The sequence below is a fragment of the Castor canadensis genome, chromosome 15 (assembly GCF_047511655.1).
Source record: "Castor canadensis chromosome 15, mCasCan1.hap1v2, whole genome shotgun sequence".
NCBI classification, from domain to species: Eukaryota; Metazoa; Chordata; class Mammalia; order Rodentia; family Castoridae; genus Castor; species Castor canadensis.
In genome coordinates this window covers 82,161,498-82,176,686 of record NC_133400.1, presented here as the reverse complement: position 1 = coordinate 82,176,686, position 15,189 = coordinate 82,161,498, and the positions used below count along the sequence as shown (strand labels likewise).

The window sequence follows — 15,189 nt, the reverse complement described above, 5'->3', positions numbered from 1 at the left end:
TTACTTCTTTAAAAAATAGATACAGATTCTAAGGCTCAAAGAGGTCATTTGCTCAAGGTCGCTGTTATGGGCTAAATTGTGCCCCTTCACAATTCACTGTGGAAGTCCAACCCTTTGTACTTTGGAATGTGACTGTGATGACAAAGCCGTTGTGCAGGTAAATAATGTTCAATGAGGTCATAAGGGTGGGATCCTAATCCAATGGGACTAGTGCCCTTACAAGAAAAGACACGAGGGATGCCACCCACAGAGGAAAGACCATATGAGACACCTGTGGCCACCTGCAAACCAAGGAGAGAGGTTCCTGCCAACCCCTGGCCTGGCCTTCCAGCCTCCAGAACTGTTGAGAAATACATTTCTGTGCACAGTCCCCCCGTCTGTCACAGCCGCTGAGCTTGCTGATGCAGTGACAGTGAAAAAGGATCTAATGTCAAGGTTCATGCTTGGGTGCTGCAGAACTTCAGCCATTAACTTTGGTCATGTTTCAACAATCTCACGAAGACCTAAGCTTTGGGTACCTGTGTCACTGGCTGTTGTTTGCTTGTTGATTTTGAGGTGCTGGGCATGGTACCCAGAGCCTCATCTACATCCTCAGTCCTAGTTAATGCTCTGTAACAAGCAGTCTGCTTTTGTTTCTGGTTCCCGGGAAGCTGACTCTAAATCCTTGGAATAGCTCAAGTAATAGGAGCACTGTTATTTATGAGCCAGAGTTGATGTTAATGAAAGGACTTGGCATGGAAGCTGGTCACCAGAAAGACCCACCCTGGAATTTGAGAGCTGTGTTTTGGACCATTTGTTGCCAGCCCGACCTTCTACTCAGGAAAGAGAAAGGGACTAAAGATTGGGTATAACCTCACAGTCCCTGATTCAATCAAAGACAGCTACATAATAAACTCCAACAAAGTCTCTAGCCCTGAGGCTCAGTGGGGCTTTCTGGCTGGTGGACACATCAACGTACTAGGAGAGTGGTGCGCCCTCATTCCAGGCAGAGAGGACACAGGAGTGCAGGACCCTCCAGACTTCACCCTGTGTGTCTCTTCATAGTGCAGGTCCTATTTGCATCCTTTATAACAAAACCACTTTCCTGGGTTCTCTGAGTCATTGCCTTGAACATTACTGAACTTGAGGAGGTTATGGGAGCCTCCAAATTTGCTGCCAGTTGGCCAGAAGTGCAGGTGGCCTGAAGATCCTGAACTTGCTGGTGGCACTGGAAGTAAGGACCACCTTCTTGGGAGCTATGGAGTCTGTACCAACTCCAGGTGATTACACGCTAAGCTATTACAGAACCACACTGTACTGTTGAAGTTAGCTTTCCTCTTACTCAGTCACTCAGAAAGTGACACTACTTTGCCTGTCCCTTTCACAGTCAGAGGCTTTGCCAGTCACAGAGAAACTATTATGCAGTTGAGTGCTCGAGGGCAGAGGTGTCTGGGGGCCAGCGAACCCCCAGGATTGATTGATCTTAGGAATTCAAATAATTACCCTTTCCCAAAAATTTTGTGGATCTGTGACCCATTCCTTTAATTCTCTTCCTGTGTTGTATCACTTAGCCCATACACTTGGGTTCAATGAAAAATAGGTTAGTTGTCCTCTTTGTCTCAAATGAGGACAAAGGTCATAAATTGAAGGAACACATTTTTTTGCTAGCTAGGCATGGATGTATTTATTCAGTCAAGAACATTGGGTGGACTTTTTGTTCCTGTGGGCAATGGAGGGGGTTGAACTCAGGGCCTTGCACTTGTTAGGCAAGCCTCTATCACTTGACCCACACCCCCAGTCCTTTTATTTTTAGTTTGTTTTTCAGATAGGGTCTTGCACTTTTGCCTGGGCCAGCCTTGAACCTTGATCTTCCTACTTCCACCTCCTGAGTAGCTGGGATTAGAGGCAGGTACCACTACGCCCAGCTTTGAGTCAACTTTCTAATGACAGCAGCCACCACGAGGGACTAGGTGCTTGTCTTCATTATCTCTAAGTCTCATCCAAATCCTGAAAGATGGTGATTATAATTCCTATTGTAGCAATGAAAAACTGAGGATCACAAAGGTAAGTCCTTCCCAAGGCCACACACCATTCACATGGGAAAAGACAGCCAGGATTCCAACTTGAATCAGACTTTATCCAAAGTATAAGCTTTGCCACATGGATGGCTCTTCAGCTCTGACACATTTTCCAGGGGTCAGCAGTAAAATAAGAAAAATAAGATTAATGTATGTAAACTTTAAATGAAGTTAAATGTAGCCTGGTCTAAATGCTGCCTTTTATTGTGATGTCGTATTCTTTTTGGTGTGTTTTTTTCTTTTTTTATTATATAAATAGGAATCGAAGAAAGACTAAAGATTAACCATTTTCCTTTTTTTTTCAGGTGGTATTGGGATTAAACACAGGGCCATGTAGTCGGGTGCTCTGACATACCTCCAGTTTTTTTGTTTTTAGTTTGTTTTCCAGATAGGTCTCAAGCTTTTACTTGGGCTAGCCTCAGACCACAATCCTCCTACCTCCACCTCCCAATCAGCTGGATTACAGGTGTACATCACCATACCTCACTTTCCTTTTTCTTTAAATTGTCTAAACCTTTAAATCTAAATGTCTGGGCCCCAGTGTATTATGCTACCTCTACCTGTGAACCACCAGAGGAAGGGCCAGAAAGGGAGACAGTTTGCACACTCCCGTGTTTGGCTCTTGCAGCCTGAACACCCTGCATTCTGGGTCAGTGTAGACTAGCAGCCTGCACTGGTCAAGTTCCGACTGTCCTGGGCCCCACTTGCAGGCTGACTCCGTATGTGGAGGGTAGTGACTGAGAACTTGCCTTTGTAACTCGTTCCCAGGGGAGGCTGCCCCTGTTCACTCAGGACTGCTCTTTAAGAACCGCTGGGCAGGAACTAGAGAAAAGGTTAGTTCGAGAAGAATTAACTTAGAAGGTAACACACATGCACAGGAAATCAATGCGAGTCAACTCCCTGTATAACTATCCTTATCTCAACCAGCAAAAACCCTTGTTCCTTCCTATTATTGCTTATATTCTCTCTTCAACAAAATTAGAGATAAGGGCAAAATAGTTTCTGCCGGGTATTGAGGGGGTAGTGGGGGAGAAGAAGGGGGGAAGGGGGGAGGGGGGAGAAATGACCCAAACATTGTATGCACATATGAATAAAATAAAAAAAAAGAACCACTGGGTCCAGCCAATCATGTTAATTCTGCTCCCTTGGTTAGTGAGTGGCTGAGATATGGAAATATAAACTCTGGACTGAAGAAGGGAATGGAGGAGTGGAGGGACATTTGCAAAGCTATTCCCAACCCAATAAAGAGTCACACAAGGAGAAACTCCCTTTCCTGCTTTGGAACATTGTCACCTGAGGATGTGATACTTAGCTTTGCTGGAGCCATCCTGTGACCAGTGTGACCATTCCTGGTGGGAAGGACACAAGCCAAGAGCCTGTAGAATGTACCTAGAATTAACTGCTCTGAGAGTCACTGTGCTCAAAGTGGGAAGATAATCATTTTGAGTGTAATTGGGTGAGGAAGCTATTGTTGAGCTAAGGTTACAGACAGCTGTGCTTAGTGAGGTTTGAGTACCGTATGTATGTGGGCACAGATGTGTGTTGTGCGTGTGTGAGTGTGCGTCTGCTTATGTGTTATGGGTGTGAACGCTGTGTGAGTGTGTGAATGTGTGTCCATGAATGGGTATATGTAAATGTGCATGGATGTGTGTGTGTTTGGTAGATCCAACTAACACTGAACGTGTTTCCATGTCACTGTATTCATTAATTTATACATCATTTTATTAATCTCCAAAAGGAAGTGAAAGGTAGTCATTTACTCACACTTATCTGACTCTGCTACTCAAATGTGGCAAAATGAAATGGAGTAACAGGAATTTTAGAGGATTATTACTGCTGTATGAAATACAGATATTAGTCTACTGATACTCATTTTGTTATTGCATAAATCACTGACATTGTTATAAGAATAAGGAATGCCGAAGTAGAGGAATGCTTATAGAGGATTTTTAATACCAACATATGGTTCACTTTATTGTAGTAATATTTCTTATGATCTATCGACAATTTAAAACTGAAGAATCATTGTACTGATCTTTTACCATCCTCAAAGGACTCCATGTGAAATTTTAAAAGCTTCCCCGCTACAAGAAGAAATTCCTTGATCAGTGTGAATTGGCAGTGAGGCCTTCTCTTGAGGATGGGGCTCTCCAGGGACTAGTCAAAGATGGCTGGGGTTCTTGCAGGCCTCGTTAGTCACACGCTCTTCGAAGTCTTGCAATGAAGTAGAACGAGTGTGAATGCCCTGAAACGTGTGTCCCCACTGTGCACTACAAAACCAGGCCAGCGCACAGCAACTTTTCACACAGCCCTATTCGGAAATGGCAGTTAGAAGGTGAACTTGTGGTATGCTGAGTCTGAGTCATGGGCTGAGAAATCCTGTCACTTCCTTTCTTATAAGGGACAGTAGCATGTGCCTTCCGTTTTTACTTTCCCATAAAGTACAGCAGATATGTATCCTTTTAACAGAAAGCATTAAGGAAGGGGTCATTCATCAGACTGAAGCAAACATCCCCAAGGATGATGAGCGATTAGCATGGTTTGACATAATTGGAGCACAGATACAAAAACTCTGCATAAATACATGCTCATAAATAGCCCGCTTGTCACCCTGTGACCTTGTCACATGAGTTATATGTGACATTGGAAGAATAAGCAGTGGTAACTAGATGATGAAAAAACCAGATGATGGTCAGGTAGTTGGGATGTTTTTTGATGGACTGTCAACCCACCACTTGTCAAGCGAACCCACACTGAACTCTCCATAAAGCCTTGCACACAAATCATATGGAAGACCAAACTATTAGAAATACGAGCACTGTAAATTATGTAGCATTTCAGAGCCTCCTAAATCCTCTCCTCCATAGCCAAGGGCAATTAACACTCTTATTTTACAGGTGAGGCAGCAAAGGCAAATGACTGCCTAAGTTACCATAGCAGCCAAGTGGTCCAGCCTGAGCCTGGGATTCCAGCTAAGAGATGCTTGCTCATCCTGAGAAGTCTTCTGAGCACTTCGCACACTCTAATTCATTTAATCCTTATCAGAAGTCTATGAGGCAGGTATGCATTGATTTACAGGTAAAATTAGAGCAACAAGCCTGGAGGCAGCTCTTGTTCCCTGTTTACAGAGGAGGGCACTGAAACTCAGAGGTTCTGCAATTGGCCAAGGTCATGGGGCTGCTAAGTACTGGAGTCAAGTTTTGAAGCAAAGTCACCTGATCCCAGACACTGTGCTTTCAGTGCACTGGAGCCTTCTCTTACTAAGGAGCCAGACTGCCTGGTTTTGAAATGGGTCTCAACCATTTACTAGCTACCCAATTCTGGATGAACTACATAAGATCGCCGTGCCTTGATTTCCCCACCTGAAAAATGGGAATAATAACAGTTACCAATCATAGGGCTATGGATTGATTCCATGATTTAGCACATACTAAGCTCTTAGAACAGAGTCTGGTACACAAGTATCAGCTAATGAAATTAGCTAAAGCAATGATTAGTCAACAAGTTATATGATTTATCAAATCATTTAAAAGATGATTTATGCAGCCCGCATGGTGGTGCATGCCTGGAATCTCAGCACTTGGGAGGCAGAGGCAGGAGGGTTGCAAGTTTCAGGTCAACCTGGACAACTTAGCAAGACCCCATCTCAAAAGAAAAACCAAGGGGGAAAAAGATGGCTTATGCAATTAAAGCTTAATTTACATTGAACTATTTAGGAATACATTTATTTGCATAAAGTAAAGGACACATATTTTCCATTTCCATCTAGAATAGTTGATTTCCAAACTTATAAGTGTGTCTGCTGAGGCCCTCAGGTATGTCCTTGTTAATGGCAGGGGACAAGGTGGTGGGGTTCAAACTCCTCTGTTTATATGAGTTTGCAACTAAAAGAAAATTGAAAACCCTTAGTCTAAAACCTGCCGTTGCTTCAGCACATTACTATGGATGCAATTCCCTGCAATTCTAAGTTCAGGGTGGCAACTGCAATGCCACAGGGCCCACCAGTGTAGGAAGTTTTGAGAGAAACTCACTCTTTACCTCTTGGTATTCTGTCTCTTGTAGGCAGCACACTTTCAGATTATGGAGGGACTTGAGAGCTGACCAGAGGAATTCAAATAAGATGAGCTACTGGTGGTTTTCCAGCAAAGACAGGTCACAACATGGCAACTGCAGAAGAAAAATCTGGTTGTGTGGTGGAGGGTACACTGAGATGGCCAGAAACATGGGACAACAGAGGTCAATGTTGAATTGCTTCAGGACTTCAAGCAGACAGCAGTGATGACAAGCCCATGGGGAGTGTGTGGTCAGTGTGTGTCTGGTGTCTACACTGGAGTGGAGAAGGAAGGTTGTTCCCTTAAAAGGGGAAACTGAGCCTGGCAAGATGTAAGGATGGCGATAACATTGAGGAAAAAGTCAACAAGGAGCACAGGTGTTAAATCCTGGTTTATTTGGAGACTTGTGGGCTCAGTTTCAAAGCAGGTGCAAGAAGACAACTACCCAGATTTAATGGGGAAGGGGAATGGTGTGTTGAGGGTTGAGTGTGGAGTTGGAGCTGCCATATTGGTGGAATGACACAAAGACCTGTAAGCAGATGGAGGTATGAGACTTGGAGATTTGGAAATCTCCATAATGTTTGATGGCTAAATAGTTAACTCTGTGCTGAGCAAGTGCAATAACAGGAAAACATTAGTCAGGGGTCTGGAGGATGGTGCATGCTGGGAAAAGAGATAGAAGAAACTACGAAGTAGCTGAGATATCCTCAGACTTTTTGATCCTTTCCTCCACTACCTCAGATACCTGACTACTCTGTTTCTCTCTTGACATCAGCCTTCCTTCCTTCCTTCCTTCCTTCCTTCCTTCCTTCCTTCCTTTCTTCCCTCCTTCCTTCTTTCTTTCCTTCCTTCCTTCCTTCCTTCCTTCCTTTCTTCCCTCCTTCCTTCTTTCTTTCCTTCCTTCCTTCCTTCCTTCCTTTCTTCCCTCCTTCCTTCTTTGGGCTAGGTGGGGCAAGTCATAACAGAGGTGACAGAATACTCATTCTGTCACCTGCCTCTCCATGTCCCCTTAGGTCCCTCCTTTACAAAAGAGGATAGGGTTTGATAATAGAAACACATGGAGAATGGCAACTGTCCCCACCACTATGGAGCAAGCAGTGACAACACTCCACCAGCTTTAGGAAGAGGACAAACTAATCACTATTAGACTTGTAAAAAGTCATACAGTCTAAATAATCATCTATAACCTCTACACAGGGACACTTAGCCCAGAAGAAGGGACAGTTAGAGCTGCGTGGCACGGTGGTAAATGCGTGATGGTATTCATCAAATAAGCAAGTATTTGAATTGCTAAGTAATTGAAAGTGCCAAAATCAATCTGAGAGTCATAGGAACAAAACACAATGTCAACTCCAGATGTATTAACACTCAACTTCCCACCATCCCATCTCTTCTGAGAGGGCCAGTTTTCCCTCCATTTCCAGTGTGTGTGTGTGAGTGCATGCATGTGTGTGTGTGCGTGTGCGTGTGTGTGTGTGTGTGTGTGCTCATATGTGCCTTTCCCCTCCCAACATGATTACTGACATTTTGCTGAACTACACTGTGTGCTGGGATTGTTTCATTCCCCTCTCCCTCTTGTCTGCCTTTAGCAGGGAGACAGAGTCAAGGAGCAAGTTCAAAGGGTCTCCCCGCAGGGGCTTTATCTGCATGAGCACGTGCTCTCTCATGGTGTTACCCACAGGGGATACGTGGACATGGTTTTGTAAAGGGATCCCAGAAAAAAAAAGGAGCCAGTAGTAAAACAAAAGCAAAACAAAACCATAAAAAGCAACTCTCTGGAGCACTACCCATCTGTGAAAGGCAGGGAGCTGCACGGTGTCTTGTCTCTCCCTTCCTCACTCTCCATTCACATTTGGTTTGAGCCAAATGACACTGTCCCTTTCATAGGACAAAGTCAGCCAAACATCAGGAATATCCAATGATTCCAATAAATGCATTTTATAATTAGCATCAAGAGGGAAATGGGGAACAGAAATGGGTGTGTGATGCAAGGAGAGGGGAGCATAGAAGGGGTGTTGCTAGGCAACCAGCAGCCTGACCAGGTCAGCCCTAGAGCTGGAGAGGCAGAGGTGGCCCTCTGCCCTCCATCGCCCTGCCCCGCCCCTGTCTGAGCTGTGTGTGTGTTGGGGGGGGTCCCCAGATGGTGACATCAATCTGATGTGTCCTGACACTCAGTCCTCTCTTCACCTCCCCCTGGGAGACCGGGATTGCCTTTGTTTTCAAACGCAGGGAAAGAGAATTCACCAAGTTTTCCACAAAGACCCCTGCTAGAGAAGACACTAGTACAGCACCCTTCCTCTTCCCCAGGGACCCCGTGTAGTCCTGTGCTCCCATGGCTACACTTTATGAACTGTTTCTTATTCCTCCACAGCACTAAATGAACTTTTCATTACACACGGAGCTACCATCATGGGCTCTGTCAACTCTGTATTTTAACATTTGTTTGCTTCACCGTGTGCCTTTAAAATGTTAAATATTATCAGCCACCCCCAGGGGCTGGAAAGACATCTGTTTTGCTCATTTGGTGGTGTGCCCGGCTTTGCAGAGAGAAGCCTAATAAATGATGACAGAAATCAGGCTGAAGTTTGAGGACAGCCCAACATGGGGCTGCCTGACTCCCTTTGGCTCTTGTTTGGTGGGGTGGCCTGGTGGCCTGGGAGGTCCCAGACAGAAGGTTTATAATGCTGAATCTCTCTGTCTGTTCCAAACTTCTGCAAACAGCTTCTTAGCCTTTGGCTGAGAAAGGGACTCCTGGTGCATCAAGCACAGACTGGAGCAGATGGCAGACCTGGACCACGCATCACTAGATGGTCCATCCAGCCAATCAGAAGGAGCCACCTGCCTACCCTGCTCAGTTGAGAGGAGGATATGGAAGCAAGTCTCTCTCTCTCTCTCTTTTCTTCTTGGCAACATGTGCTTTGGGGGAATTCCTGGTTTACTTCGAAGAAGATGAACCTTTGCATTTTTTTTCTAAATAGAAGAATATTAACAACAAAATGACTGATGCGGGAGTATGAGGATGCATGCATATGTGGGTGTGTGTCCACAAGGAGAGCTCAGGTGTGCTCATTTAATCTATGCAATTCTATCAGAGTTCTAGATTTTTTTTTAAGTCATGTACAAGTTTTTTTCCTAGCTCATGTTAAGCCAGCATGTTTACTTACTTAGTCCTCGGTCTGACTTCATTCAGTGTTCATGTTAACTTAATTTTAAGACTAACACCAACATCATTGTCAGGCAGAGAAAAGTGGTAGGAAGGCAATGATTATTTTAGGTCCTGCCATGTAAGGTTCTCTCATACCTGGTAGCCTGAGGCTTACACAGAATGTGAAAATCCTTCGCCTTGTATGTCACATGCTTAAGTCATGACTAGATAGATTAGGGACTGAGTTCAAAGGAACACAATGACCTGGGGAAACCAGTTCACAGTCTACGATTCCCATTATTAGTGGCTAGTGGTAGAGCCAGAATGGCAGCCACATTGTAAGGGACCTGCACCCGCTGCCGGGTGTGTGCCTGTCATGGTACAGTGAAGACAGGACAGGACATGGTGTCAGAAGCCCTATGCTGCAGCTTCACATTCAGCATCACTAGTGATATGACTCTAAGTCATTTAACCTTTCTGAATGTCCACTCACTTATCTTGATGATCCCTACTTGGAAATCAGATACACTCCACATAGACTTTACAAGGAATCATAAAATGTCATTATTATAGCGACAGACATCCAATATGAAATATGGATAACTGACTAGTAATGTAACAATTCTGTTACGTTCCCTTGTGAAGCTTACTTTATCATCATTTAGAGATAGTCACCCAGCAGAAATATGTGAGTCACAAAGTCAGCTGAATGTGAAATTTTAATTTTTACTTTTTTTGGTGGCACTGGGGGTTGAACCCAGGGCCTCATGCTTGCTAGGCAGGTGCTCTTACCACTTGAGCCACTCCTCCAGCCCCTGAAATTTTAATTTTTTTGAGATAGGACCTTGATAGGTGCTATGTAGCTGAGGCTGGCTTCAAACTCGTGATCCTCCTACCTCAGTCTCCTGAGTGCTGAGATTACAGGCATGTACCATTATAACTAGCTCAAATTTTTAGTTTTTTAAATAGTCACTTTAAAAAACAGGTGAGATGAATTTAAATACACATTTGACTTCAAGCTAATATACCAAAAATATTATTTCAACATAGCATTATCCCTTTGCTTTTTTATATGAGGGCTTTAAAATCAGTATGTCTTTTATACTTATGACACACCCTAATCATCTCTGGCCTCAACTGCAGTGCTCACTGGGTGGCTGTTGTCCTAGACAGTGCAGCCCTAGACCTTTCTTGGTGCTTCTGTCCAGTGGCCGTTGTAAGATTAGGGGTTCCATGTAATCAAACCAGCCATCTAGTTATTATCTTGAATTCTCTTGGAAAAACTGACTAGTTAATGATTGCACTATTTCTCAGAATCATGGGGACATTTTATTCCTCTATTTTACTAGAACTGAGCAGTTTTAAGTGTCTTGCAATGGCCAATGAGAGACTGAGTCAGAGGGAGAGGTCAGCTTGGGGCTTAGAACATGGCCTAATATAACGGGCAGCTTCCTAAGCAAGACGGGGAGCAAGCTCAGTGGTGACAGAAGTGTGGGAGGGAGAGGACACTGATGTTAGAGCTTTTTCATCAGAGGAAAGGACAGCAGAATATCTACTCATCTGAAGTGACAGGGGAACAGGAAAGCCAGGTGGTCCGAGGAGCAGAAGGCAAGGGTCTGTTTTCTCCTGTTGGCCTGTCTTCCTGTAAGTCAGGATATTATACAGTACTGTAAGCCTCCAGTGAGCCTCAGGAGGAAGGGCCACCCCTAAGCCATTCCATTCTAGTGAAAACGGATTCTATTTTTAAGAAACCCAGGAGAAAGACTCCAGAACCTTCCCTGTGTCTGGTGCTCCATCTATTGACTCTCATGTCTGGAAATCCTTTTCAAAGGCTTCCTTAAATCATTCTCTCCATTGCTAAAGCACATTTGCCTTTCTTTGCTTTCAAAATGCACTTCCAAATATGCATTCAGATCAGGAAAATCGAAGAAAGTAATTTTAAAGGCGCAATGGTAGGAAGAGAAGATGCAGTAAGTTCAGTTTAGCATGACACAGGGGCTGGGTGGGATGGTGCGAGCCCATTACCCCAGCTACCTGGCAGGCAGAGACAGGAGATCTCTTGGTTCAAGACCAGCCCAGGCAAAAAGTTAGCAAGACTCCATCTCAATAAAGAAGCCAAGTGGGCTGGGTGCCAGTAGCTCATGCCTACAATCTTACCTACTCAGGAGGCAGAGATCAGGAGGATCCTGGTTCAAAGACAGCCCAGGCAAATAGTTCAAGAGATCCTATCTTGAAAAAATACCCAAAACAAAAAGGGCTGGTGGAGTGGTTCAAGTAGTAGAGCAGCTGCCTAGCAAGCATGAAACCCTGAGTTTAAACCCCAGCACCACCAAAAAAAAAAAAAAAAAGCTGGGTATGGTGTATTTACTTGTGATCCCGGCTACATGGGAAGCATAGGTAGGAGGATCACAGTGAGAGTTCAGTCCAGGCAAAAACATGAGAGCCTATTTGAAAACTAACTTAAAAGCAAAAAGGGTTGGAGGTGTGGCTCAGGTGGTACAGTGCTTATTTATTAAACACAAGGCCTTGAGTTCAAATCCCAGTGGATGACTGAGACCTCTCTCATTTTGATGGAGGCTTTCTGAAGTAAATTTCTCATTAGCCAAAACAATTTTGGATGGCAGGCAAAAGGCACTGTCTGCAGGTCGGATCGGAGGGTGTCTGCCACCTGCCAGCTATTCATGATCTATCTCTGAACACTCACGATCATTTTTCAAACTGTTCTTAAGTGGAATTTAAGGACAGGAACTACATGGTAAAGACATGGGGTCAGGAAATTGCCTGTGGATTTAAGATCAGTTCCTAGTATCGTTCTGTTCATCTTCTACCCTTCCCCAGTATGGGTAATTTACAGGGGGTGGGATTTGGAAGCACAGTTTCACTCAGTAATCTCAAAGTGCTTGACAGGATAAGCATTCAATGCTAGAATTAAGGCCATTTTTCTGTGTAATCCAGAGAAAGGAAATGTTATGCTCAGAATGGTCAAGTTTCCACCACGACATGAAATTATCTGAGTGGTTGTCTGGTTCCCAGCATCCTCCATGGAATGCAAGTCCCATCTTCCTGAAGCAATGGTCAGGAAGGAAGTGAGGTGTGAAAAACAAGTCATCTCACTCATCTAACAGTTATGCCAGCAGCGTCTCTGCTTCTAACATCCAAGGTTACATAGCCTTTGATGAGTTTTCTACTCGAATAGTTAGAGGCTACAGACTACCATGGAACTTCTGCCACTTACAAATGTCCTTCTGTGGGTCACCCTATGTAAACTTGTTTGCTTTTCTATAGAAAGCAAACACTTCCTCCAAACCGGCCTCCCCATCCTACAAACCTTGTTAGGTAGATGTAGGGTAGAAAATGCCTTTTGCCTCTCTACCTGTCTCTGCAACTCCAGGTCAAAAGGTGGCAAAAGACATTGCTTAATCCAAGTCTTCTACCAAATATCCCAGAAGTGTTCTGAACAACCATGCTTTCAATACTTAATATATTTTGGTGACTGAAGAATCGGTGAATTTGAAGGTTTATCACTTTATGAACATGAAATATCAAAAACAAGGGTGTGTGTAGAAATGTTTTATGTCATTGAAAACCTTGAGATTGGTCCAAATGGCTGCCTTTAAAAGGGCTTCTGCCTCATCCTTCTAGACCAGAGAAATTTGAAGAGAAGAGACAGTTATTGTTTTAATCTCATTTCTCCAAGTTTTGCTGAAGCCCACTGTGCAATGGAGTTTAGAAACTTCTCTATTACATATATAAAAAAAAATTATGTGTGTGCTAAACAAATTCCTTGGCCAAGAAGTTGGTATTATGGCAAGAAGTCCTTTAAGGACTACATATCAAGGCATCTTAGGGTCATATTTTTTTTTCATTCAACAAGTATGCATTTAGTGATATCATGTTCCAGGAACTGGGTTGTATATTGGGGACACACAGTGGTCAAGATATAGATCCAGTCCTCAAATTGCTGGGGGTTCTGGGAAATGGTGACAAGTACACAACAATGACAATGAGGTGTAACTGTATGTGTGACTGGGCAGGGGCAGCTAAGTCATAGACTCAGGAGAGACTGGGAGGGTCAGGGAAAGCCCTTGTGGGGTGTGGGGGTGGAGAGGGAGTGTCATCCATGCTGTGAAGTGAAGACTGAAGGGAAAGTAGCCAGGTCCAGGGGACAGGGTGTGGGAAGGACAATTTCCAGGAAGAGGGACTAACACATCAAATATGTTCCATAAAGTGTGGGAAGAGCAGGAGTTTCTTGCTTGACTTGATTCAGCGCTGTCTTGATTTTCTAGGGTTGAGGATAACTGTGCCCAAGCTGTGCACATCAGGAATGGAGCGTATTTTTGAGGCTCAAGTCCATTTCAGATGCCCCATTCATATTTTCCCAAGGCCAGCTGCCCAATCCACAGCAAGAGCTACCTTTGTCTGTCTCATTTCCTGTTCTAGAAGATACTTTCTTACAAAGTCCCCAAGCTTTAAGAAAAGCATATAAAACACCAGACATCACTCACCTATAAACTCTTCCACTGATTCTTAAAATTTAAGGCATCAAATGTTGGTTAGTGAAAGACTCCACTGATTGAAAAGATCTTGCTTAACCTCATGGTTTTCCTTTATTGCTTCTCTCGCTCAAATGTAAACCACAAGTCTTACTTTTAACAAGACTGCAGGCCATAGAATTTACCCTAATAAGGATGTAATCTAAAATGTAATCTATACACACAGATAAGTTGATTATAGCATTTACTTGTAAGAGTGGAAAAATTATTTTAAAACATACGTAAATGTACCTAAATGGGTGAATGATTACATAATAATAGCATATCCTTTCTGGAATTTATGCAGCTCTTAACAAAGATGGAAATGCTAGTGAAAGACAATGTGGAAAAATAAAATATATAGAATTATACATACATTATGATTACAACCATGCAAGAAATGGAAATATGAAAATGCTGGAGAGAAATCTACCAAAATAAGAATAGTAGTCAAATTAGTGTGATGTGATTATGAGTCGTTCCCTATTTTTTCTATTTTCTATGTGGCATTATAATGTCTTTGTAACTTGAATCCTATTAAAAGCATCCACTCTTAAAGTGCACAGTTTAAACATTTTCAAATCCAGGTAGCACATGGACACGACACAAGTGCTTGGAAGGGATCCTTCACATTACAATTTGTCATTTTCCCTGAAAATAGCATGTGGGTCTCAGCCAGGCCTTGGAGGGATGAGACACCGCACTCTAAGAACCCAAGACAGACATTGGAGAATGGCAAGCAAATGGAGTTATAAAAGTTGGGGTTGAACACCACCAGACTTGGAAATATCGTCATTCTTTAGGCTCTGAGTAAAACAGATCTTTTTAAAACCGAGGTGAACAACAGCAAGCTCTGCGATTCTAATGACTTCTCTGACTTTTCTGACCCCTCTGTGTTCTTAGTTGGAGAGAAATTGGTTGATTTCTTGTGTCCCAGTTTCTCTAGATTCTTTGACAGTGATGGCGCTTTTACCAGTGGTCATAAGGGGAAAAGGGCAGGGGGACACTTAGCCCTCAGAGGACAGACAGAGCACAGACATTGCTTCTCTCTTCTCACAAACTATGAAGTTTTAATTTGAAAAGAAGGGACTGTTTTCTATCCCCTCTGAGCAAGACAGGCTAAGTCAGTTTTAGTTACGGCACGAGTTATTATTTAGATTGCACTGCAGTTAACTCCTTCTAAGCGGAAAGAATAGCAATGGCAGTTGTGGAATTTCCGTTTCTAGAGATCTGCAACAATAGCTTAGATAAACATCTGGCCTTGAACACTCCTGAGGCACACTGTACACAGAAACAGAGCCAAAATAGCACACAAAAAACACCCTGGTGTGTCCCAACCTCTCCCACAGATTTCATAGACGGAGGTTTAAAAGCGGTTGACATTCTTCCCTTCCATCCCCCAG

The 15,189-nt window shown here is 43.5% G+C and overlaps 1 protein-coding gene across 12 annotated transcripts in view; it reads right to left on the bottom strand.

Annotated features, from left to right (window-relative positions):
* The window catches only part of Frmd4a (FERM domain containing 4A), a 601,438-nt gene that overhangs the window by 165,491 nt on the left and 420,758 nt on the right, over positions 1 to 15,189 (bottom strand). The window lies entirely within an intron of this gene.